The following is a 27,257-nucleotide window of genomic DNA, read 5'->3' as shown; positions in this document are numbered from 1 at the left end:
TCGTGATTTAACTTACTATCACGTGATACTCCTTGCTGACAAATTGCATCGATTTACCCGAGATATGTATTTATGTTGGAAAACTGTTGCGAGATAAGACAAAAACGATTTCGTCTTTTGTGTAAGATTTATTAGAGCCCTCTATTATGAGATAGGCTTCTAATATGAGATAGCAGCGTTTTCAACGCCCAAATTCAATCACAAATCTTTTTTCGGAACGATTATACGATCTAACAATTAATTTGCCGCTAAACAAATTGCGCCCCAAGGGCAATAAATTGCCTATTAATTTAATAGAAACTCCGCTATCCCATATTAGGATCCTATCTTATAATATGGGACTTTCCTCCATATTGAAGGAAGTATAAGAACATTCTCTTACTTTTACTACAACCAAACATTCTCTACATATTGATTGGTGCATTTAAACAATTTTGTATAATTTATATATATATATAATTTAATTTATTTTAATGTGTACTGCGTAACATTTAAATATTTTAGCAATTCATTAAATTAAATTTAATTTAGTTTTAATATACGTTGCGCGGGATGTGATATCTAGAACGTGATGACTACGTCTCAAGTTTGCTTCATATCCACCCACGGTTTCCATATTTACATTGCGCTTACACAGATGGTGCATTAACCCTCGCCACATGAATTATGAGAGCATCATCTCTTCCACGCGACCGCAAATTAGTTTCAATTACCACCGAGAACAGGCTTTGATATGATAACAGCCAAAGCGAGTCATCGTGGCGATGCGTCAAGTTACTTCTCTAAATTTCAGAGAAGCGCGCGGACACAGCCGACACACTTTTTACAGAAAATTACGTGCGCGTGAAAAAAAAGGAACAACATTTATTCGCCGGGACGTTACGCTCGCAAGAGTAAACCAAGAGCAATTTGCGTGCGAGAAATAGTTGCGCGAATTTGGAAATATTTCTCATTTAGCTCCGCGAGGCGAAGGAAGTAAAAAAGCAATTCCTAGCGCAGTAAAAAAAATACATTCAGCCGTAAAAGGACCGATGATTTCGTAGAAACGTAGATACTTTCAGAAACGTGTGTCTTTCAGAAAACTCTAACGCGAACAGTCGTAGCTCTAAATAAGATATAAATATCGACGATGCTACCTGCGCGTCAGGAGGAAGCACATCTCACACAAAATTGATCCTCACCATCAGCATCCAGCGCACGTCGGAACCGCGCGCTCTCTCTCTCTCTCGCAGCATCCCTCCTGAAGCGCGAAGCATCACCGGGCGTGAAGCTGCAGGCGCGCGAAGTCGGTATCTCTTTCTGGGACATTAACGCGCCGTTTCGCGCAAGATGTAAATATCGCAATCGCGGGCACGGGGAAACTTAGCGGGGGCGGCTTTCTCGAAATACGGCGGTTCGTCGCGCGTGCGGCACCCCCGACACGCTCGAGCAGTCGGCGCGCTGGAGATTTCGCGGACACGCGGAGCAACATAAATGCATTATTCAGGGAGAGGCGCCGCGAGGGGCGGCACGGGGCACGGGGTACGCACACTCTACTGCGTTTACGTTACTTCCAGGAGATTAAACTTGCATGCGGCGCGCGAGCGAGCTATGAAGTATAGTCGCAGACGGCATGGCCGACATGCGACTTGCGCTCGGACAATGCACCAAACCGGTTTCGGATGTTGCCGCGTACCCTTTTTCGATCTTTCCCGCCCGGGCCCTCCCCGCTCTCTCCCAGGGGAGAGCGAGGACAAATTTCGATTTTATTACGTGCGCGCGCGCGCGCGCGCACACGCTGCGTGCGTTTCGCCGGAAAACACAGCTACACGTGCTCGCGGAGCTTCTGCATTTTTTATAGAAAAATGAAGGAGACCCGAGTTATCGCGAGGGTAAATTTAACGGGTACAGATACGATACGACGTGTGTGAGGTGTGACAACGAGATGGGTTTGCGATAAAAAGTATACAGGGACGATATGCGCGGGGCGTGACCAATGTCCGAGGAAAGTTTAAACCTAATTATGCGAGGCGATATAATGTTTACGGTTACCCACAATGTTAATCCCGGTGCAATTTCCAATTTCGCATCGGACGTTAAATTTCCACGTGTATGTATATCCCGCGAACGTGACGCGTTACGGGCTCTCCGCTTTGTTTCGGAAACCGATACCGCGTCGCGGCCGGTGGCAGTACGGCACGGCACGTCCCCTTTAACCCATTAACCCAAATAATTGGCGATTCGCCAGGACCGGCCAGGACGCGCATTCGGGGCCTGATGTATTGCTCGAAACCGCGTTAACTTCGCCGCTTAAGACCAATCCCACCCCGCAACAGCAATTCCATTAAGCACAATTGTAAGCGTAAGCGATTGCCCGCTCGATCGTTGACATCTTAACGTCGCGCTCAGACGCCTGGCACATATTTCGCCCGCAATTTGCAGTCAATATAGGCGCGATCGATGTACAAGATACCCCGCATCGATGTGTACCAACCGGCAGTTAGCTAAAATTTCACCTTTACGGAGTATCATTATAAAGGTCGACGGTTTAATACAAAAAGAACCCCGAAAATTTATTCTCTTAACGATTTCCTTAATGCTAAATACAATTTCGCTCTCGGAAATGCTCCAGCACGTCATAATTTTTGAGATATTTCACATTAAAGTGTAAAGTAGTAAAGAGGGTTATTTTAATATAATTTATCATGCCGCACTTGTGCGGTATATGACGTGCTAAAAAAGTTTCACCCTGTTCAGAACTAAGTTGGAACTATCAATCCTTAAGAAGAAACTCGTTGTGAAGATTAAGATTAATAAAATTTTCATGAACTAAGATTAGATGTATTACATCACGGGAAGCTTGTATAGTAAGAAGTATGTGCAATCTACCAAACGTTAAATCCGCCATATTGTGTCCTTTGTTGATGTCGGAGTTATCTTAATAGTTGTAGAAGTATGAAAATATTTTAATTCCAACATCTACCGCGTGTTGATCTTATTGTTTGCAAGGTTTGCAATTATCTGATCCATTTGTTGTTCCAACAATAAGCTGTATTTTAAGAGCAACAAATAATCGCAGTTTATTGAGTTTGAAAACGTACACAAAATTTACACAGATTTGTCTAGGCTACCAAGATCCAACCCGGGCCGAAAATGGCATTTTCTTCAGTTGATTGTTAATCAGCTGTTTATTAATTATTATTTGTCAAATTTACTTCTAAACATGTAGATTGAATAATCAAGCTTTTTTAGTCGACATTAACCGGCAGTGTTTCAATACAGAAAATTTATTGCGAAAAATATTACCCCAGGATTTGAACCTGGACTTTCCTACACTCCATGCGGGCGTCTCACCAATTCTCAAAGAACGGTATTATATTTTTAATGATAGTTTTATGCTACAATTTTAACCTCCTAAATACTTTATCACGTCAGTCACGTTAATATATAATCTCGTTTTTAATATTACTTTTTAAAATTAACGTTGAAGAAGAGACTATTTTAAGTAAGTTGAGCTTATGGTCACCGAGTGGTAATATTTATCGTAATAACAGTATAAAGATGACACCTTCGCGTCTATTTTTCGACTTTAAATTGCGCGCCGATTCGGGTTGTCGGTAGTACACAGAACTGTCGATACGCGATTTTAAGTATCCCTGTCCCCTTTCCTCCTTACACGGACGCAATTGCTAAGTCCAAATCTTCTAGAGATTGATTGAGATCTTTCAGTCGTAGGTGTAAAGTCAAACACAGAAATCTCTTTAAGTTGCCTCTTTAATATCGACTAAAAAGCTCGATAGATTGTACACGACTGTAAACGATTTTATGATTCTTTCCCACAATGTAATACAACAAATGTTCGATTACGAAATCTTTCTAGTCTTATAACAAATTCTTTTTTAGAAACTTGTAACAGCATATGTTCAATTTACGTTAAAATAGTCTCTTTTTCAATGTTGATTTTAAAAAGTAATATTGAAGACGGGATTATATTTTAATAAATGATAAAGTATTCAGGAGGCTGAAATTGTAGCATAAAACTATCACGAAAAATATAATATTGTTCTTTGAGAATAATTTGAAAAAAAATTTGTCTGTGCATCCGAGTATTCACGTCTCATTGAAACGACGTGCTCCAATTTCTGCGAAATGTTGGCATTTTCCCTTCCAGGAAAAAAATTGCACCGAATTAAGAAAATTATAGAGACAAAATGGTGTGAAGCGAGGAGTTAAGGCGCGACGCGCGTGTATCGCGAGCGCGCGAGATCTTATTCAAGTGAACGTCGCGGGGAAATCGCGTCAATTAACCGAGATCCGATCCGAAACGCGGGAGCGACGTTAACGGGGGTCGACGAATTCGCGTTTGGAATGATTTATCGTTCATCCGGGTGCATCGGGACGTGCTACACGCGCGAGCCCACGGATTACACGTGTGCGTGGGAGTCCGCTGCGAGTCCGTATATGCGCGGGGAGTCGTTAGAAGGACGGTAGTGGTGGTGTTTGCGCGTCGGTAAGGCGAGGAGCCGGCTCGTCTTGACGTCGTGACGAGGGTTGAGGGAGGGCGGACGTAATAGCGACAGTGATGACGAAGTAATGGAGCCGAGGCTCGCGGAGGATTCGTGGAGATCTCATCGTCGGGGCATGCATGGGCTCGATTCTATCCCGGTACCTCAGATCACGAATGCGCCAAAGTCGTTTTGCATTCCGGTCGAATCGGATCAATATTCGTTCTTCGTTTATAGGGTGACCCGAAAGAAACAAAGTGTCTCGGATCGCGTAGGACAAAATGTTTGCAATATTATTAGGATGATCTAGAAAATAATGTCTACTTGCCTGACGGTATATTTTACGTGCGCGGATCAATTGTTTGGGCTTGAAATAAATACAATTCGTGCTCTACAAATGATTTATTTATGGAGTGACTGGAACACTGGAGATTGATAAGGCAGCAACGTTGCTGTTTTTTGATTTCGACGTTGCGCATTTATGTAATTCGATAATTCAATCAATTATGTAAACGGGCAGCTTCGGAAACGTTGTTAGTTGTATAAATACTTTATGTCACAGCGCGACTGACTCGCATTTTGTATTCGGATCAATTTGACAATTATCGCTGTTTTACTTATAAACAATGACAGGTTATCTAACTATCTAATTATAAAAATTAGATGAATAATTTGCTGACGACAAGGTTTCAGAAAATATTTTATATACACTAGGAGACTGGTCTAATTTCAGACGCGTAATAACATTGTTGAGTCCAAGAAATAAAATAGCAAAGTTGCCTAGTATAAAACTTTTCAAAGCGGACGGAATTCTTTTACTATTAAAACCCCTGATAGCAAATGTCACATGTATAAAGACATTCATAAAGATATCTTTTAGATGTATGTACATGTCTAACAATAAGAGACAACTTAATGACGTTCTAAAATCTTTTAGATGCATTCTGTCTGAGGCAGTTCATTATTCTTTTCACACTGAACGTTATTAAAGACACTTTTGCGTCTCCAAAAATACATACAAAAACTCTAACGATATCGAACGAGTAAAATAAAAATATGTAGAAAACATATAATTTCAAGTTATTGATTAAAGAATTTCTCAAGTTTTTGTATTTTATTGTCTACAGTGAAAAGATTCATTTAATACTTATTTATCTAGTATTTGTTTAATATCTATTTGACAAAAATTATGGTTGTTTTGTAAAATTTCATATTTATAAGAATCCCTAAGTTAACTAAGAAAATTAAGCTCCCTTAAAAATTTATTAGAATTTATGATCTCGCTTTTTCGAAGTTAAACACCACATTAATATAAGACAAAGTCTCTTTAATATAAGACAAAGTCCCTCTTGCGCAAAGCTGCTTCATTACCCCCCCCCCCTCTCTCTCTCTCTCTCTCTCTCTCTCTCTCTCTCTCTCATTAGTAGGATGAATTTTCTCGCAGTGAAAATTTGCCACGAAACCTTAATAAGACTAGTTTCGGAATCCTTTATTCTCTACGGAGTTTGCCCTCCCATCTTCCTTCCTCCATCATCGTCTACTTGCGTTTTTCGACGTTGGGTGAATCATCCCTCGACCACCTCGCCCCCAAAAACTTCGTTCCGCCTTTAGCGGCGCGGCGGCAGCGGCGGCGTTCCGGGTATAAGCGTTATTCCCCCAGCTCGTAACTCGATAACTCGATAACTCGCCTGTTATCCGCAAGGTGCCGAGTAAATTTAAGAGGCCGCTTAAAATTCTACGCCTCCCGCCAATGAGGTGCCCTCGAGCCGATAGATAGATCCCGGCCGATTCGGACCGTTAGTTACCCCGAAGAGATTCTTTACGAGGCGCACGAGAGTACACTTCGTTCTTTTCCCCTCTTGCGCGACCAATAGAGATTACTGAGATGTTTCGTCATTCTTTTCTTCTCTATATTTCAGATTGGCAATGAACTGAACAGACAAGATATGAGAAATAAGAAACACGAATTGGTCTTTCAACTTTGCATTTTATTTTCACTGCATATCTCTCTGCCTAGTTACGTATCATCTTTTCATTTCAACAGTGATATATTGAGATTGAATCAATTTAATATTGGGCGGAATACGCTTGTGGCTAAAGAAAATACGAATTGTCGAAAAGCAATTCCTTCACAGATCTGACTCGGCAGTCTATAACTCCGCGAGTCGCGCTTGTCGGATTCGATGTAGCGGCAAAGCGATTCCTCGACGAGGAGCGCTAGCGGAAAAGAAAACGGCGCCACGACGCTAGTAGACGCTGTAAATCACGGTCGAGGATTTACCGATCGCCGAGATGGCTTGTTCCGATCTTTGTCTCGTGACACTTATACGGGGTGTCCTTTTACTACAGGCTCCTTTGTTGATTTCGATCGATTTTTCTCAACAAAGATGTCGGGACATCTTTTTCAAATAAGATTTGTAAGTTTCGAGCCAAAAAATAAGGACAAGATTCTTCCAAATAAATTTCAATGTGACTTTGCTCTGATGAAAAAAGATTTAATTTGGAACTATCCTTATATATTTTTACTACCGGCCCCTTTGTTGATTTCGATCGATTTTTCTCAACAAAGATGTCGGGACATCTTTTTGAAATAAGATTTGTAAGTTTCGAGCCAAAAAAATGAGGACAAGATTCTTTCAAATGAATTTCAATTTCACTTTGCTCTGATGGAAAAAGATTTAATTTGAAACTACATATCTCTATATATTTTTATTACAAGCCTCTTTGTTGTTTTCGATCGATTTTTCTCAACAAAGATGTCGGGACATCTTTTTGAAATAAGAATTGTAAGTTTCGAGCCGAAGAAACGAGGACAAGATTCTTTCAAATAAATTTCAATTTGACTTTGCTCTGGTGAAAAAAGATTTAATTTGGCACTATCTTATTTTGGCTTCTGCAGTCAGAATTTTATTTGAGTTTTCATTTTTCCATTGACAGTATATTGATAAAATACCCATTTACAGTACAAACAGTATTACTGATGTACAATTTATCGGAATTAATGCCGATGATAACAATCGAAGAGGTAATCGAATGGAAGAGCCGTGCTTGGCATTTATTATAACATTTTAAGATATCAAATTTGAAGGCTCGGTTGATGGCTTGGCTAATGCAATTTAACGTATTGACGCATATTTATATGTGCATGCAGTTTCATCAAACAAGCGTTGCGCAAGTAAATTGATAGTGCTCGCGATATGGAATATAATAATTCACTTCCAGGTCGTATTTAACTTTTGTTGAAAATCCTATAACAAACTTGACATTACACAAGGAGACAAAAATATATGTATTTCCTTTAGTTATGTATGTAAAATAATTTAAAAAATCTTATTAAAAAAAGTATTTATATATTGTTAAACGTATACAATGTACACATTTATTGAATATATTGAAAATATGAAAAGGCGCAAAAAGATTACAGAGATAAAGTGAGGTGTACATAAAATTCAATTTTAAAGACATGTATAATAAAATATAATTTTAATTAGAAATTAATTAGAAATTAAAAATACACAAGTCATGGAAGTTCATTTCTCCTCGAAAAATTACATGATGAAACAAGTAATATTAGAACGTGTGCGTGCATAATTTGAGAGAGAGGGGGAGAGAGGCAGAGACAGAAAGAGAGAGAGAGAGAAAGAGATGAAAAATGATTTATTTAAATAATCCATCAACATATTTTTTACGTTAGTTCTACAGTAGAAATTTGTAAATAAACAGATCGCGATAAAGTGACATCGAATTTAACAATGCGTAAAGAGCTCGCAGTAGAATAACATTTGCTGCTTTTTTAAAATGCGGGTCTCCGGCGATTGGAAGCTTTACATGTCGCCTCGATATACTTAAATCGATTTAAGAGACATCGGTGGCGAATCGCGCGGTGGCCCTCCATCGTTGGTCGATAATAATGTCCGGAAAAACGCCGATGGCGATATAATAAATCGAAAACCCACTTGACGCGAGTGTGTTCGTGTGCCATCCACGCACACGTACGGACAAAACGCACCTCCGTCCACTCTCGACGACGAGAACGTTTAACTGCATTCCAATAAATAACTTTTATGTGAACCACGGCGTCGTTCTCTCTCGCGGAGATTTAAGAACGGCAGTAGTTTAGGAGACAAGTTCTGGGGTGATTCGCTTCGCGAGCTCCCTAATTTCTATTTCCGCCATGACATCACGGTTTCTCTCACTCCCGCGAGCATCCCTTGAGCATCGCGGAAGTCGTTACGTGGTTGCATGAGGGTGACTTTTGTGTTCCGTGACGATGACCGCGTTTTTTCCTTTCGTGCTGCTTTCAGCGTATAAGGGGTGTCTAGCTACCATCGCGTCGATGATTAATAGCGGCATAATTTTAGCAATAAAAATACACCAAATGTCCTTCGGGATAAAGAGTAAGTTCTTCGTAAATCTTCAATTAATTTCGACGGAAGAGATTGCAGTAGTCAGTGCAGTAGTCTTTATAGTTCTTGTTATCTCTTCTTTGAAATAAAGTTGTACGTAAAGTGATATATCTTCTGAAAAAATACTTTTCCGCCAATTCGTTTACCGTGTTACAGGCTCTCGTGGTATTGTCGAAATGAAAACTTGGCTGTAGTGTAAATAACGCCGCGAGGACGATTGATTGAAGGGAGTGATGGTCAGTTTCGTTTCAGTTTCGCGAATGATGGTTAGATTTCGATAAACGAATCGGGAACAACCGTTTGTCACGTGGAGTGCTATTTGGGAAAACGTCGCGAATATCTTTTTTACGATACTACTTGATTGATTGTAACATAAAAAAAAATATATATATAGAAAAATACTAACAGTATTAAGCACATGTCATCAAGATTTGTCGTTGTTATCGAGAATTTTATTTTAAGGAATTTTATTGTCAATCACAATTTTGTTCTGACACCTAAGAGTTTTATCTCTTATTTAATATCAAATGCATTACAACTTTTCCAACATGTCACACATCATAGCTGCGTAAATATAACTTTTAACGTTAAATTTTTTGCCACCTTTTACAATTCTTTTTTTTTCCTCAAAAGTGCGACTAGGTAGAATATTTTAAAAATTAAAATTGTGTAAAAAGCGATTGGAAATGACCAAATAACTTTCTTGAATTCGAAGGAGCTGTTTGTGCGCAATTATGTTATCGTTGGCTTTTAGTTTCTAAAATTATGTTTCTAAATAGTAAAAAGCTGCTTTTTCGTGGTTGCGAACGGCGCGCGATTCTACCATCCGATTAATTATTCGTATTCGTAATTTGATATTCCGCGCGCGCGACCCAATATTCGTGCATAGCCGCGAAATAACGACCGAACGGTTTCCAAACGCCGCGAACAATAAACCGGATTAATGTCGCTCCATTCTTGCGGCAATTAATGTACTAGTTTTGTCGCAGGTATAATGCAGAGGTGTTAGTAATATGGAAACAATTAGTTAAGGGCGCAATCGCACGGTTGATCGAATATTATATCTTTTTGTCTCAATTATGAGACAGAAATTGGAATATAAATCAACTGTGGTGGAGAAAGTGGCACAAGAGCAACGCAGTTAATTGATCAATTCGAAGTTGAATTACCGAGGCGAAACAAAGGATTCCAGGGATTCTTTTTCTTTTTAATCGAAACTTGACTGGTCGCGCATTTGCAAGATACAGCGAAATAAAAACGTTTTCGTATTGTCTTTGCTTCTGATTAGCGGTTGTTATTTTGAACATTTATTTTTCTTACATAATTTTGATAAACTTGATAATTTCGCTTGCATACCTGTTTTGTAAGCTTCTTTTAAACATAGACTTGCTTCTATTTATTAATTAGTTAATAGATTACCTATCGTCTGTTTTAGGAGAGGAGAGACTGTTCTCTTACATGTTACTTTTAAAGACAGATTTTTTGTTTATTTTAATTATTCATTCTGATTACTAATTTAAACTTTTACTCGTTTATTTTTCAGGTGATCTAGTGATTTTATCCAATAGTGCATAGGAAATCAATACATCCCGTATTTCTGGCAAAGATTCGTGATTTTGGGTAAGTGGATATAGTTGTAACGATGCTAAAGTATACAAATAGTAGGAGAATCGAAATCATTTTAAATAATCGAGGAGAAGAATCTCATACCTTTATTCAAACAAGCGATTCGAATTAATAATAAAGTTAGTTAACTAATTCAGTTAGTTATAAATAGTACAATTATTTAAACGTTGGATAGGCATTGCTCATGAATAAGCTTTTGTTTTAATCTATTATTTGTGAAATGAGATTGGGCTTTGCCCTTCTCCCCTTCGACTCCCTGTCGGCCTCCATTATTGTTTTCCGGCTGTGGACATGGCGAAGGAAAAGCAGACGTCTATTCGTGAGGAGCGGACGAAACATCTGGCCGAGGAAATTTAATTTCTAAGCTTTAGCTCTCTGCACTCTCGCTTAGCGCTAATTCCTCGCCCTTTGTAACTCGATAAAAATCGACAGCCTCCTGTCACGCCTCCTCTTAGTCTCTGTATCAGAGAGCAAAAAAATGAGGGCGAAAAGGCGACGATAACCTCCGCCGGTCCCTTTTCCACGCTGATTGGAAATGTTTGTCTCCGAATCGATCTATGATCCAAGTCTGCTCACCATCCTCCTTCTACCGTCTACGGCCTTCAGCCACCGGAATTTTCTTCGTACTGCGAAAAGCTCTTTCCTACCGAGAACGCTTCGATCGGTCGCAGGAACAGCTTGCCAATTCTCTCTTTCTCTCTCTCGCTCTTTCATTTATTGGCGGTTTCTGCTGAAAGCCCGAATCGAAAGTGTAAAGAGGGAAAAGGAAAAAGGAAGGAGACGAGAAAGATTACGGATGTTTGAAACTTATTTGTGTAAGGTTCGAGAGAACCGCGGGCGCGGTATCAATTGAAACGACCGTCAATGTCGTCTTGGCTCTGACGTTGTTTTTGAATTTCTTTACGTTTTCCTTAAGTTTTACGAATTTTCCGTTTACTCTGGGTCTGGATTTCGTATGTTGCATGCTATTGCCGGCATAGCTGCTCGTAAAAGAGAGGTTTTCGTTTCCTTTACGTAGAGAGGAAGATAGAAATAAAGAGGAACATAAATATATCGGCACGCGTTCTCTAAAAATCAATTAGTGGATTATCACTGAAAACAGTGAACAGTCACTGATTTGTACACTGACAAAAAATTATTTTAACGAACTAAATATATTTACTTAAATTATTTTTTTTACTGAATTAAATATTTATTTTATTTAAAGAAAAATATCAAATTTCAAGTAAATCTGTGTATTATATTAAGTAAACTAATTTAAATCATTACATTTTCTACATTTAACTAAAAATTTCATGAGATAGAGAATACTGTTTATTAAATGAAATCATTGTTTTTGTCAAATAAGAAATTCAATTTTCTTCGCTGTAAAACTTGTATCTTAGTAAACATTTTATAGCATTAAAGTAAAAGTTTTTAAATTTAAAATTATCTACTGTTTGACATTTAATAATTTTTAAATTGAAGTTAACAAACTATTAGGAGCCACCTAATGAACAATTTTTTCAGTAAAGTAATATTTTTTTGATTAAGATATTTTTTTATCAGTGTAGTTATAAGTATACATAGTATTGAAAATCGCTGTGGTATACTTATAACTTTAAATCAGTGACTGTTCACTGTTTTCAGTGATAATCCAGCGATTGATTTTTAGAGAGTCAATAGATTAATTTGGAATTGTCTAATGAATAATAAAAGCAATACGATGGTATTGTTGAATTAAACGTTACATCTACATTTTATATGTGTGTTCAATACTGTCCTTTTAAATTGAACAATTGTGTATACCGTAAAGCAGTTTTAGAAATGAAAGAAAAGAAAACGAAAATAGCGACCTAGCTTTCTGAGATCCTTTCCGAACTGGTAAAGCTAAAAGATGGGAAACGCATCGAATAGGACGAACCGTCCGGAAGAATGCATTCGCTTTCACGCGGGACAGGAAACGCTAGAATTTTCATCAAAAGCACTGTTTGCAAATAACGAATGGAGACAAAACAGAGGGCGAAGAAGAGGGCGAGGAAAGAAGAAAAGGAGGAGAATTTCAAAAAGGACAACGTAGGGAAAAAATTAATTTTTCCGCGCGTGACATCCTTTGAGATGGCTTAGCGAGAATTCCGCGACGCGCAGTCACCTCCGGCGAGGCCTTTGCGTTCTCGCCTCCCTCTCTCCCTGCAGACCCCTCCACACCACTGTTTTTCCTTAATGATCCGAAGGGGTCATCCCTTCTCGCCCTCGGGCCGACTAATGTCTTTGTCATGTTGACTGTCGACAAATCGCCCTTTGAAGCGAGGTCTCCTCCTATCCTTTCCACGTCACCCCTTGTATCGTTCTGTACTTTCCACCCTCATTTTTCCTTCGCACGCATACGTCATTTCTTTTAGAGTGCTCGAAACTAGGCCTTTTCGTGCAGAACGAGAGGGGAAACGAAAATAATGTAGGACGAAGGTGGAACAGGGAACGTAGCTGGTATCACGCGCATCCGCCGCGAAAAGTCTCCACCCTTATTTCCAGAAAGCAGCGAGCAGGAAATCAGCAGTGGGCGAATGGCTGGAATCAGATTCTACCGGGCCTTCCTTCTTTTTTTTCTCTCTCCTTTCCGGGGCGGAGTGTTTAAAGCCCGTGAAATGGGCCGTCTCCCTCTCCTCCCTGCTTCCCTCGTGCTGGTTCGCCGATTTTCTTGCTCTCTCCCTTTCGCTTTCGCTCACCCTGCAGGCTGAACTTGGATGCAGGGGATGCTCCTCGCTAATGGCTAGTAGTTTCTCCCGAGGCTTGAAAGTTTTTTTTTTCGGCTACCGAACTTGGTGGTTGCCGAAAATTTTAATTGCGCCGTCGGCTAGAACCTTGCTATTTCTCTCGTACGCTGATGTTTAAATTGTATGGGATATTCTACGATGTTTTGTTTCGATTGTTTCGAATATTCTTGATTACGAGAACAAAATTATTACAGAAAGTAAAAGCTTCCTTTCTCTCCCCCCCCCCCTCTCTCTCTTTCTCTAACTTTATCTCTCTTTTTCTCATTGAAGATGAGACTGTGAATCTACAGATATTCCTGATATTCTGAAAATTGCTCTTAAAATATTGCCGAAAGTTAAAATATTTTTACACTTCTCAAAATTCTTAATACTTTTACAATTAGCAATACTTTTTATTTTCAACCCTGTCTGTCCTGAATTTTTTTCATCTGATCGATGCGAGATTATAAAATTGATGATAAGAAAATGAAATATCCGAATCAATGCAACACAAAACGAGAAACTAAACGAATCGGCCGAAGTTGGTATCTACCTATTATCAAAGGTGCTGAGAAATATTAGTTTCTGTCCATTAGAACACAGTATCCCTTCCAATTACATAGACGTTCTTCCCAATTACAGTCAACCAAGTCCGAATCGCAGGTTCATCGACCTCGGAATTTCGTATCGGCCACGGATATTGTTCTGAAATAACGCCTGCCTCCTCAATCCATCTCCGCGGCAGCCATGATCGATTGTGTTTAAGCCGAGCGAAGGAAAGAGACGCGGATAATACCGCCCGCCGTTCTTAAATTCCGATTTATATTTCAAACTTTTACAAAATAACGATTCGCGCTTTGTATCCAGTTTCCTTCTCGTGTTCCCCTTTTCGTTTGTTAACCATTACTTATAATTTTGAAGCCACAATGTGGAAACTTATTTCTTTCGAGATGTTGATTTATCATTTAGATAAATTTTACCGTTATTATTTATTGCATATTTATATTGTGTCATAATCTTTCTCCTAATTCTTACTTTGCATATACATATATGTATAATATACATATATATATCTTTTTTTACACAGAACAGAAATACACATTTAATCTAATTTATTTTTATGTCTATTGAATGTATATTTTTTAAACTCATAAAAATACTTTGTCCGATATGAAAAGTTAATTTATTTTTTATATCGATTTAAATTGGATATACGTAGGTTAACGAGGGATATAGTTATTAACAAAAGTTCATTGGGGGATCTGAATTTTAACAGAAATTGTTTTATAAATTAATTTCGATCTGACAAGCCAAAAATAAGCGTCGTTTGTTTGAATTCCGCTTTGTACGTTTGTGTAGAATAGAATGGAGAAAACACGAAATCCCGATAACAGCTGATGTTCAATTAATTAAAAGTTGATCATATTTATTTCCGCGGTACTTTTATCAGAGGTATCTTCGTTTTTATTTCGTTGGAACAATATCATCCACGTCATTTTGCGTGTCTACGCAACTTAGTCGCATGTAATTTATTCATTTCGTTGAACACCTTTTAAATTGAACCGTATAGCAACGTGTTAACTTCAACAATATTATTGAATTATTTCATAAATATGTAGTAACTTATTAAAAAATATATAAATTCAATAGAAATTATTTTTATCTACTTTTCTAGGGGCTTTCTCTCTCTCTCTCTCTCTCTCTCTCTCTCTCTCTCTCTCTCTCTCTCTCTCTCTCACCCTCTCTCTCCAATGTGACATTAATTAAATAAAACAATAAAATAAAATAAAATTAATTGAAGTGAAATATACTTGTTTTAAGAGAATAATTTTAACAAAATGTTGTAATGCAATTTTGAATTTATGCTCTTTCTTTCGCTAAGGCTGTAAGCGTAAAATGTAGGATTCAATGAATTAGCTTAATTCGAATCATTATTGAATTGCAAAACTTGTGCCAAACAAATGAAGTAAGTACATGCATATATTTTAATTAGTAGTAATACATAGCAAGTGAGTCGTATGTTTAAAAACAAGAAGATTGATAGATTTTTCTGGTCAGCTGTAGTCAGCATGCAGATCGTGGGGAACGCTTGATCGGCTGTAGAACTCTTCCGAAAGGGAAAAATTGCGGTAGATATTCCAGTCATGCATATACTATGCGCATCGATCGGATTGTGAATAGAAACGCCGTAGCTAAATCGCCAGTCGAGCAAAAATAGCGATCGGGTATGAAATACTTTCGCCATTACTATCGCGCGACATAGACATCGCCAGGTATATAGCAGAGATCGCACGAAATATCGGAATACCGGAATCGAACGAGATGTGGAATAAATATTCCACGCGGAGGGTTACAGCTACCGGGCTTGTAATCCCTAACGAACCGAAAATATCCATATTTCCGGCCGATCGGCAAAGCGTCGAAACGTCGCTTCCTCCATTAGCGAATCGACCCGATCGAATATCGCAAAAGTCGAATACCGGAGACCGACGATTGAAGCGTGAACAACGTTGTCGAAGCCGGAACAACGATGTAATCGACTAGAAGGTAGAATCTCCGTTATCGGAAGCTCCATTATTCGAATGTCCAACTATTTCAATATTCCGTGTTCTGTTATCCGAATAGAATAGCTACATGTAGACTATCTCCTTTTCTGTTAAAATAGGAATATTTCGCGCAATTTATTTTCTCGAGATAAGGATACGTATTTAGTTTTCGAATTTGTGATATTATTACAGAAACTCAAATGATTTTTATAAGAATGGTTCCATTAATAATCAAAAAATGGCATTGAGAGGACAAGATTAAGCCAAACTCGCCATTTTTTTCCCATCCAAAATTGCACAATTTTTGTCTAAAATATTTTTCGTTAATACTTAATTTAATAAAATGTTTTAATACTTTAGCTGTTCCACTCCCTACATATTGTATTATGTATATACTGTAATCGCGTTGGAACACAATTTTTTTTTATAAAAGTGTGTTCGGTTTTTGCGAAACGTTTGCAATTTTTTTAGTTAAACACGACATTAAAGGCGCAGTTTATGTTATAAATTCCATATTTGTGCACGGGGGAAAATACGCTGTTGAATTAAGCAAAATGAAGTTGCATGAATTAAACGTTAACGTCACGGGTTGCCACAAACATAAATAATTCACTCAATTGTATTTGCTATAGATTTCAATTTTAAGCATTGAACCAAATATTCAGCTTATTAAGACAACAATCTGATGTTTTTCATTTATTAATATTGAACTTCTTTCAACGATTTTATTTCAATTACACCGATCCTGTTGATACATCTTTTTTTTCGTGTCGGAAAAGTGTTTCACACACACGTGCTTATACAATAAATAACTTTAATTCTTTAAATGGCCAGTGTTAGAATATCAAATTAAATAAGTCAAACTCGATTGGCAGAAAAAATTCTTTATTTGGTAAAGAAAACAGAACGTTTCGGCCTCTGGTTTAGGCCCTTCTCTTATGAAGTGAGATAAAAATAGATGCGCCTCGTTACACAACAAAGAACATCCTGTCGAATATGACGATATACGTATAAAGTATGTCCGAGTTATAAAATTGTGATGGTCAGAATAGTCCATTAAAAAATATTGATATCAATATGTATAGATCTTAAATTTTGTGATCCGAGACAATTCATAGTCAAGACGTGTCAGAACCTTTGACACGTAACTTGGACATATTTTATATGTACAATATATATCGTATATGACGAGGTGTATCTATTTTTATTTCACTTGGTAAGAGAAGGGCCTAAACCAGAGGCGGAAACGGTATTCATCCTTCACCAGATAAAGGTTTTTTTTTCTGCCAGTCGAGGTTGACTTATTTAATTTCATATATAATAATATATTGTCTCTTCGATGTCAACGTGTTGAAAACATGTTGTATTTCAAGTATTTAATTGAAGCAATTTAAAAAATGTGAAGACCATTACTGAATTATCTTCAATCATATATTTGATTGCGCCAAAATTAATATAAAATTATTTCAATCGTAATGACAGATAGATAGAAAAAAATAAGAGTTTTATGCATTGCAGTGACGTTGTAAACCTGCTAGAATGACGAAATAAAGAGAGTGGTAAATCTGATTTCTTCTTTTGGATTATAAGTCACGTAAACGTCGAAAAACGCGAAAAGGTAACTAAACTGCAATCCCTCGGCAGAGAGATGTACTTCTCGTCGACTGAGAACACGGAAAATTGTGTGCCACGGAGATAGGTATGTATATCCACGGTGTCGTGGTCACACACGGGATTACCCGTCGTTTGACTCGCCGAGCGATGCAAATCCGCGGAGAACGCGCATATGTCGAGATGTATTCGACGGTATTTAACTGTCCAGCGTGAATGCGCAGCTTTACGACTTCGCAATAGTAATTCGAATGCGCCAGTTATATTACTGTTGAAATCGCACCTGTGTCGACTATCAGCTCAAAAGTTTACTAGTTTTTCGTTAAATTTTGTTTCAAATAAAGTTAAGAGTTTAAATTTTCATTTTGATTGAATATAAAAAAGAGCTGGCGAGAGAGAGAGAGAGAGAGAGAGAAAAGTAGAAGATAAAATATATATTAAATTCAAGGAACAAAGAGGGGCGGTGAAGAATTGATATCGCGACGACTGGAAAATGGAAAATGGAAAGGGTCTTTAAAGGTCGTGCACTGCACTTGTCAGGTTTTCGAATTTAGAAATACCACTTAAAGGTCATCGATATTCCATGGCAGTGCCACGGCTAAAACGGCGTGAAAAATTCACGACGAGACACGTGAATTGCCAATGTGTCTCGCTACGCAGATACTAAGTGCCTCATGAAAGATAAATATTTATAATCGTGTTGAAATAAGGGCTTTCGGGCCGTGCCTGCAAACGGCGCGCTGAATAATCCCGAATCGCCGAGTCGACTTCATTACACGCTAGAATCATGCAAAAGATTTGTTGTTTTTCCGCCGGGTTTCTGTTTTAAATAGTATTGGGAGTACGAAGTTTCTTCAAAAGGAGATCGAAGAAACTTTCTTCCAGACGGAAAAAGGGCATTGAAGCTAAAGGTGATTACAGCAGGAGCTCTATATTCGCGCATTCTTTCGCGCATTTTACAATATATACTCGCGATGCGATATTTCGCGAAACTGAAACTAATTTAGTTCGCAGCAAAATGAAACAGAGCTTTTACCTGCATAAATACGTTCTTGAGTTTATGGCGAGGCGGCAGTTATCGCATGCGACCGTAATTCCTCAGGTTCTGACGTTGAATCTGATGCCTTTAATGACTAACGCACTAATTACGTCGCGTTCGACATCAGTTGCGCGATATATCGCGCATCGCAATTAGCGAGACGGATCGTTTCGCGCGCTAGATATTATCCTGGCATTGCATAATGCGGACCGATTAATAATCACTAGACAATACCGTTATTGATTGTTAGTTATCGTCAACATATTAAGCTGCGCGCGCTCTTTACTAAACGCTTTTGCATTTACAAAACGTGTATGTTTTGTAACCCGTAAGCTGAGCATAAGTGCGATGCACTTTACGCTGTAACGCTTTGAAAAACGACGAAGATCGAACAAGCAAGTGAGAACACACCGTAAATTTTAACGCTCCCGTATGCACGGTACAACACAGAAGTCTCGCATTAAATTTTATGCGAGTACACGTAGAAAATTTATAAACGATAAAAATATATGAATGGGATTGATGAGTTTGCATTGATTACGTCGTTGCGGTTAAAACTATTGTTTTTTTCCTTTTTAGTTAAAACTATTGTTTTTTCCTTTTTAGTGATTATAAAACGGAAATAAATTTGAATATTTTTAATATATATTTTCATAGCCACCCGATGAGAACAATTTTCCCTTTAGCTTTAAGTTTTGTTCGATATAATATTTTCAACAATTATTGAAACAATTTCCAAAATAATTGTTTTCGAAGGAAGCAAAACCTTGTACGAAATAATGTTATTCTATATTTTAATTAGTCTTTTCTTTTCACAAAGAATTCCCTTTTTGTTTAGATCTTTTGGATCTTTACGTTCAGACAAAGATGTTATTGATTATTGTATACATACAGTACGTATACGTACACATACTTATAACAATTCAGTTTTATTCAGTTGTGAAATAATGAAACTGGAATTTTTGTAGTCTCGTTATGCACTAATTTTTTTTCCAGAGACATTGGTAAAAAAATGTAAAATACCTATAGCGCAAAATCTAATTACTATAAAATATTGTGAAGTTCGACAAGTATTGAGCGCCAATCTGTATATCAAAGGAAAAGCTGCACTCCAACCTCTTCACTGAATCACGCTCGCATTTTATAACGTTTAAACAATTTGCAAAGCCATGCACATTATTCTACCTTTGCGTTTGTTCTGTCATTGAATTTTCATTCGCTTTGGCTTCATTTAATTGACAAATATAGGCCTCTCGTGCGTTTGTAATGCGTTCCATTACAATCGGGTTGATTGCATAACGAGAAAGCATTAATAAAATGCCGCATGGAAAAGTGCTACAATTTTTGTAATTAATGCATATCGTGCTTGATCAAGTTTCTGAAATAAATTAAAATGCGAGTCTTTGTTCGCATAATTGCTCACCGTTGCATCATATCGTTATGCCAGGTCCGTATATTCCTATTGTCCACGATTCATTTGGACGACTCTCCTAGTGCTGTTCCTTTTTTCCCAGTGGGACAACAGTTTCAAATTTTCAGGATGTGCATTCGCACGCCAGACGGGGTGGAGTTTCGGAGCAGTTTGGCCTGCTCTCTTTTTTCTCACCGCTTTTTCTCACCCTCCTTAAAAAAAAAAAGAGTCGCTTGTCGCGAACTCGATTTGCAGCCTCAGCAATCGCTGATGATGAAGTCGACTGCGCGCGGATTGACACGCAATGCAATTGTGAAATCTCTCCGTTCGTTTGTTTCAGAAAATTAAACATTAATTTTTATGTTTCGTTATCTTTTGAAGTACACAGGGATGGTAAATTAAATTGCGCTCTAAATCCACGTGCGTTACTTTTACCGCACACAATGTGTAGTTTTATTTCTTGCCGTTTGAAATAACGTGTATCAAGTCACATGTCATGATTTTAAACGGAAAGAAATGTAAAAAGTGCTTCCATTAAATTTCAAGTGTATAAAAGCAACATTTGCGTTCTAGAGTACTGACAGATCTTTACTCCATATAGATAAAACAATAAAATTGTTGGACATTTTTATTTACATTGCGTCGATCCTAACAACCCTCACTTTATGTTTAGTGTAACTGTTTTCCATTTAATTTTTTTAATCAGTGGTCCGTACCAGCGCTTTGTTTCATTAGTATCTTTACAGATGGCATAAAACTTGTATGCCATGTATTGGAACTACTTTTTCTTACTCTCCATGTCTATATCGTCTTTGACAAAAGTAAAGGAACACATAATCTTCTGTACGAAACATAATAAAAAGCAATTCTGCTATTGTCCTATCAAGCGCCTAATAAAAATTACTTTCGTCCATGGCAAAGATTAGTTGAAGATTGCTGAGAGAATACTTAAGATAATTCTTCTACTTATTTGTCAAAGTCATTATTTTGCATTTTCCGCATTACATTCATTATATTCCGGCTGTGCATTTTTTTTATTTTGCAACCGGGCGTATTACGGATTAAAAACGATAACCGAGGTATTATTCGACACGCGAGTTGCACCACAGTGTGCCGTAATTGGAATAATATTGGTATGGCAGTAGTGTTGGGCGCATAGACATGTGTGTGAACGCCCCGCGGGTGCTCCGCGGTTTCCGCGTTGTACCTACGGTTTCTCCTGCGCGTGCATTGTTAATGGAAATTCCGGATATAATCGTCGTATCTGCGCGACTCGTTCTTGAAATGTCGCGCGCCGCTCTTTTCATCTGGCTTTGTATCCTCGCGGCGCGAGTTTATCGCGCTAAACGCAACCGCCGCGCCATTTGAATCGTATCTTGTGTTGACATTGAACACGAGACTCTGTAAATTAAACAAATACAATTCGCATACTCCGACCGAGTTAACAGACTCCGTTCTCCTCGTTTAAAGGGCGACGTGAAATATTTTGAATTTTGTTGCCACTGCGAGACGTTTTGTTATAAAATTTCAGCAGACTTTGTTTAACGGCTGCTAAACAAAGATTTTACGCGGCCGGTTCGATTTTAATCACGTTTACCGGAAGTTTCACGCAAAAGCGCTCATGCATTGAAGAAGAGTTAACGAACGCGGAAAATATTTGTTAAAAGCCGCCCCACGTGATTTGCGCGTTAACCTAGTTATGGTAATAACTATCCCGCGGTATGAAATTGCTGTTATTTCCTTAATATCGAGCGGCCTAATTCGCGCCTCACGAGGAAGAGTGATTTATCGCGGACGAGTTCGAAGGATTTAATTTCCGGATAGCCCGCTTATAGCCCTTTACCAGCCCCTCATCTTTCTCTCTTTCTCTCTTTCTCTTTCGGTGGTGAATGATTACTTTTCGATTCGTATAGAAGAATGAACCCATCTCTCTTTCCTTTTTCCTGTGTCCGGCTCTCCATACCTAGCTACCTAATATCGGTATAAATAAGTCTAATAAATTAATTGATCCTAGCTTGGCTCCACAGACCGTTACCCCGCTCCAGCGTGTAACGTCGATGATTTAAACCGGATTTTAAAGCGGAAGCTCCAATATATCTGAGAAATTTCTTTCCGATAGGCAGCACGTGTAAAATCGAACACACTTGTCGAGTGATTTAACTCATTACAGTTTAAAAAAGCTCTGATATATTCTCGTTGTCGTGATAAATGAACATGTCGCAGCGTACCCTTCTTATCACTCCGACGAGAACGACACTGAATAAATAAATTAGTTAAACTTGCACGATCCCTGAAATATAAATCTGTATAAATTTTTAATACTGAAATAATAAAGTACAGGTTCAAGATAAAATTATATTAACGAACATGATAATTCGAGTATATTAATACAAATGATAATAATGTAATAATTTCGAGTTTCAGAAATTTCGAAACCTTTCGAAATTTCGACGCAGTTATATTTTCATCACCCTCACGCGTGCTAAGAATAAAAATAACTGACCAAAAATATCTAAGAAGGCAACGGCAGTTCTTTTATAGGCGTAAACTGAAAGCCGATATGGACATGTGGCGGTGATTAACTTGATGAATATGACGATCTGTCGACAAGCATCGAATTAATTGAACGTTATTGCATTTTCGGACGAGCCACTTGACGTGCACTATCTAAAATTAGTAGTCGGCCGATAAACGATACATCATTCTATCTTCATTACTTTCTCTTGCCCATCCGATATATCGTGTTATTTTTACTCGAAACATTTATATATCAGATCGACCGAACGGATGCGCAAGTTTTAGATTTCAATGATTCACGTTACAAGCATTTCCATTACCATTTTTCTCATATCGTACAGCGTAAAATTTGCTATCTTATTCCAAAAGAACGAAAGTATTTTATCTGATTGTGCATAAAAGTTGCGCGGAATTAAAAATTTACGTTCATTTTCCCCTTTTATAAATTAAAAAACTAATATTTTAGAAATTCAACGCGTTAGATGAATTTATTTTTTCTTTCATTTTTTATTTCAACTATGTATTGTATAAGATTAGACTTGTTATGTATTTATATATTCATAATGATTTTTTAAGCATACGAGCACCCTATTCTTTAAAAATACGCACCTCGCTCGATTTACAAGTAAAATCTCTACTCCATTAACTTACCGGAGGTGTGAAAGAAAAGAAAACCAATTTAACGACGTAATTGGGCTAGAAACGATTTAGTTAAAAGATAAAAATCTCCCTGGGCGCGTATAAGTGCAAGCTTAAGGTTCTCGACCTCATCGCGCGGATGGTGATTCATGCGGATCTCACATAGCATTATTCTATGTTTTTTGTATGCCTCGGAGCGGCGGAGAAAGCTCGCGAGTTCGTGTTGCTCGCAAAAATCGCTTCGAGTGCCCGATGGTCGATCGTGCGCGCCCGAGAAAGTTTACGGCGCCGCTTCGAAAAGTTTTCCGACTCGCTGGAAGAAGGAGGGAAATGAATGGCACGATCGACGGGTAATCGCGTAATCGCGGGGGAAAGAATAACGTAGCGAGAAAGCAGAAGATAATGCATTATGGTCGTTTATGATCATGAATTGATGGATATGAATCAGCAAAACTACGATGGACTTACAATTAATAATATTTGTTGCGCGGGGATAACAAGTGCAAACATATTTGTAAAATGTTATACGTTCGCGCATACTTGTGACTTACTGGCAAAATTGCAATTGGTTAAGTGATAATTAGAGATGTAATTCTAAAATAAAAACTCCGCATTTCGCTGATAGTTGTAAATAGAAAAAGTTATTAGCTGTAAATACATATAGATATACCTAATCTTTCAACACTTAAATAAAATTCATATTGATTTTGCATTGTTGCGTGCCGCGTAAAATTATATCAATTTTTTAGACATTTTTATTGTAAATAATAGTTGTTACGGGAGAGAAGGGTCTCTATTGTTCTGCGCGCGCTAGAAAAATAACCGAGTACTGGGGTAGGGAAACACGGGGTGAACGGCAATCGTATGCTGACGAGAGCGATCGTTTCCCCTTGTCGACGCCGTCGCGGCGTCGTGCAACTCAACGAAAGACGATGCATTAATGTTTGAAGAGAGAGGGAAGCTCGGGTCTGATTGTACACGGGGTGCGTCTCGATGCGGGGCGCAGACAGAATACTGGAAAGAGCCGAGATGTATGTATGTGTGTGCATATGCGTTCGGCGGGCATTGCGCTTGAATCATGCAAAGACATTGATTCCCCAGGCTTCGCGGGAACTAACCGGACCACACGCTGTAGGTTCACTCGGATCACTCTTCCGAATTCTCGTTGTACCACAATTGCAAAGTCATCTGTTGCGAAACGACGCAAGTTTTCATATATCGTGCGGTCCGCCATTCTTTGTGCAGCATCCAACGTTAGGAAATTTTTACTTCATTTACGAGAACGGCACTATATTTTTCAAAATCATTACAAATGTAACGATACGTAGCTACAATGCATGTTAAAATGATTTCATATCGCATATATGCATAGAGGAAGGTTCGCTATTATGAGATAGGAGTCTAATATGTGATAGCGGGGTTTCTGTCAAATTAATAGGCATCATCAGTTGATTCCACCATGAATGTAGTGCTCTCGGAGCGAAATCTGTTTAGTGGAAAATTCATCGGTGGTTTGTGTAATCGCTGCGCAAAAAGATTTGTGATTGAATTTGGGCGTTGAAAACCTGCTATCTCATATTAGAAACCTATCTTATAATAGAGGACATTCCTCTATGTATAATTTATACAAATAAAATATACGGCAAAATATGTATATTCTGTAATGTATATTTTGAAGCATTTTGTCTTAAAAATGTTATATAACTTCTTTTATTCTGAATTCGTCGCTTTGAATACATGAAGTTAAAGTTTTTTTTAATTAAAAAGATTAAAGAGAAAGAAATATCGATTCCAACTTTGTCAGATAAACTCTCACTGAAATAAAAATCACGGTTTGACAGACATTTTGTGTAGGTATTATATTTTAGTAGTAAATTGTCAGTGGTATAAAAGAATTTCAACGTATAAACTTTTTAGCTGTACCTTGAATATTTCAATATTGGGAAAATAGTTATACATATAATAGCTACATAAGTTTTAAAGTAAACAAATAAATAAATATTGGCTAAATAAACAATAAATATAAAATAGAATACATTTTGCAAAGGGACTTTTTGAGTACATTTTAGGTTTAAAAATTGAATCTGTTAACAATCTCCAATTGTTAACATTTTCTATTATAAATTTATGTTAACAATTATTTATCAAATATTACAATAAGCCGGAATTATAAATTATTCTGCATGCAAATTAACTGAACGAAATCAAAGTAACAGAACAGCAAATTTACAAATAGAAACAGATATTAATAATTTTTCTCCAATTTTTCTCATTATTACAATTTGTATCAATTAATTTTCTTAAATATATTTTGTACTGTAGATTATGGGCAATTAAACATTTAACATTTAATGGGTGATTTAAAGTACAATATCAGTTATAGATTGAAGGCATTTTGGCATGATATAAATTTCGTTTTCCAATATCTCTATTTACGCGTGCATTATTAATTATCAGCCATCCTAAACATTCTTGACCGCGGAATGGGCCTTACTGACCGCATTTTATGGCGGTCACGTAGGCGACGCGCGGTATCGTCGTCATTGTCATCCTCAACGGCACGTAATAACGCGCGCGGCGCGCGTCGCGACGCCGATGCCGACGCCGACGCCGACACCGACGCCGAAGCATCACAGCGGCGGATTAATCCTGATGAATTGCCGGACGGGATTGCGCGAAATTGCGCATCTACCGGGTGTGTCGCTCGAAAATCGAATTCGTCGACATTCTGGGCGTGCCATGTCGACAACGTCGTTGCTCTAATTAAATGGGCCGCCCATACATACTACGTGGCACGATTGAACGAACAGACAAACGCGGAGTGGTGCCGGCGTGTTTTTTTTTCCAGGTGCGGAACGTGTCTCCGCTTGATAACGCGATAGTCGGGAATTTGTCGAGGACGACGGGTCGAACGACAGCGAGCGAGCGCATTTACTTGCAAATGAAAGCGGTGGACTTAATTAACGGCGAGTTTCGCGAAGGCACTGAATGTGAAGTCATAGCCATTGCAAAACATTAATCTTCCCGGTTGTTAAACTTTTTTTTTAAAAAAAGGAGACCGGTGTTAACAAGTATCTTACCTGCTTGTCATCGTTCATTTTTGCTATGCATACGCACACATACTCATATGTATGTACAATATATATGTATGTGTGTGTGTATATATATATATATATATAAATATTATAGACATGATTTGACACTGTCAACAGTGTTTGATTTTCAGGTAATTTTCACAGCTAACTGTTATTTAGTGCCAATAATTAATAGCGAAATCAAACAATATTAATTATTTTCGCTTATCTAATATTGGTTACAGTTAATTATTTATCAATATTTATCAGTATTATTTACTTCATAATAATTATTACTATTGGCATGTGAAAAACAATATGTACATTGCAACATCAATTGATAAGCGGTTAATAGTTCGATAAATATTGATGCTTCTTCTTAAGCGATTAAAATACAATATATTTTAGAATTCAAAAATTTTCCAATTGTAATTTTTTTCATATATAACATTAAACCTTCTCATAAATATTTATAAAATTACAAATATTATAAATATAATCTTTCTATTTTAATTTATTTACTAATATTTCTTACTTTTATAGATTCTTATAAGCGCGCATTTCTTATATTATAATTATTATTTCCACAATAAATTTTTTTAACTGACGTTTCCAGCGTGATTAGCGAGCTTGCAGTTCATGAAATACAAGAATACATTCAGCGCGCGATAGGATACGTAATTGGAGCGTTCAGACGTCAAAATAGGGATTTTCGCAATAGAGTACGCGCCATGATCGCGCTACGTCGCTAATTGGATCGCTGAGCTATTAACTCACAGGCAGGTAAGATTCCCGGTTAGCTGTTGATCCCGACGAAGTTTCGCGGAGACGAGACGATGACGCTGGTAATTAGGTGATACACACTCTATACTCTCAATGTTTAAAGCCGAGAGACTCTCCTCGCTTTCATCTATCAAATTCAAGAGAGACTCGAGTGATGTCTCTTCGGTATTTTTGTATTTTCACATTTTATTTTTACATAGCGCTTTTCCGCTGCTCTGTAAACTAATGAGGGGCATTACCGAAGATAAGAATTACTATATAAAAGGGTATTCGAATCAGCATAAATCGATTTAATTTAGCTAGAGGGTATATTTTTCGCCGCGTCGCGTCGCGACGTCAATATTGATTTTCACATTATCTCAATAGGTTGCTTCCGCTTTCGATTCTAC

The 27,257-nt window shown here is 37.8% G+C and overlaps 1 protein-coding gene across 1 annotated transcript in view; it reads left to right on the top strand.

Annotated features, from left to right (window-relative positions):
- The window catches only part of LOC105563628 (connectin-like), a 141,903-nt gene that overhangs the window by 31,032 nt on the left and 83,614 nt on the right, over positions 1-27,257 (top strand). The window contains exon 2 of the mRNA XM_012015365.1: positions 10,434-10,510. The gene's annotated coding sequence lies outside the window, so the exon portion shown is untranslated. The remainder of the gene's footprint in view (positions 1-10,433; positions 10,511-27,257) is intronic.

Source organism: Vollenhovia emeryi, unplaced genomic scaffold (assembly GCF_000949405.1).
Source record: "Vollenhovia emeryi isolate VEMERY1.0 unplaced genomic scaffold, V.emery_V1.0 DF939173.1, whole genome shotgun sequence".
Taxonomy (NCBI): domain Eukaryota; kingdom Metazoa; phylum Arthropoda; class Insecta; order Hymenoptera; family Formicidae; genus Vollenhovia; species Vollenhovia emeryi.
The sequence above is the reverse complement of the archived record's forward strand: the minus strand, read 5'-3'. Positions and strand labels throughout refer to the sequence as shown.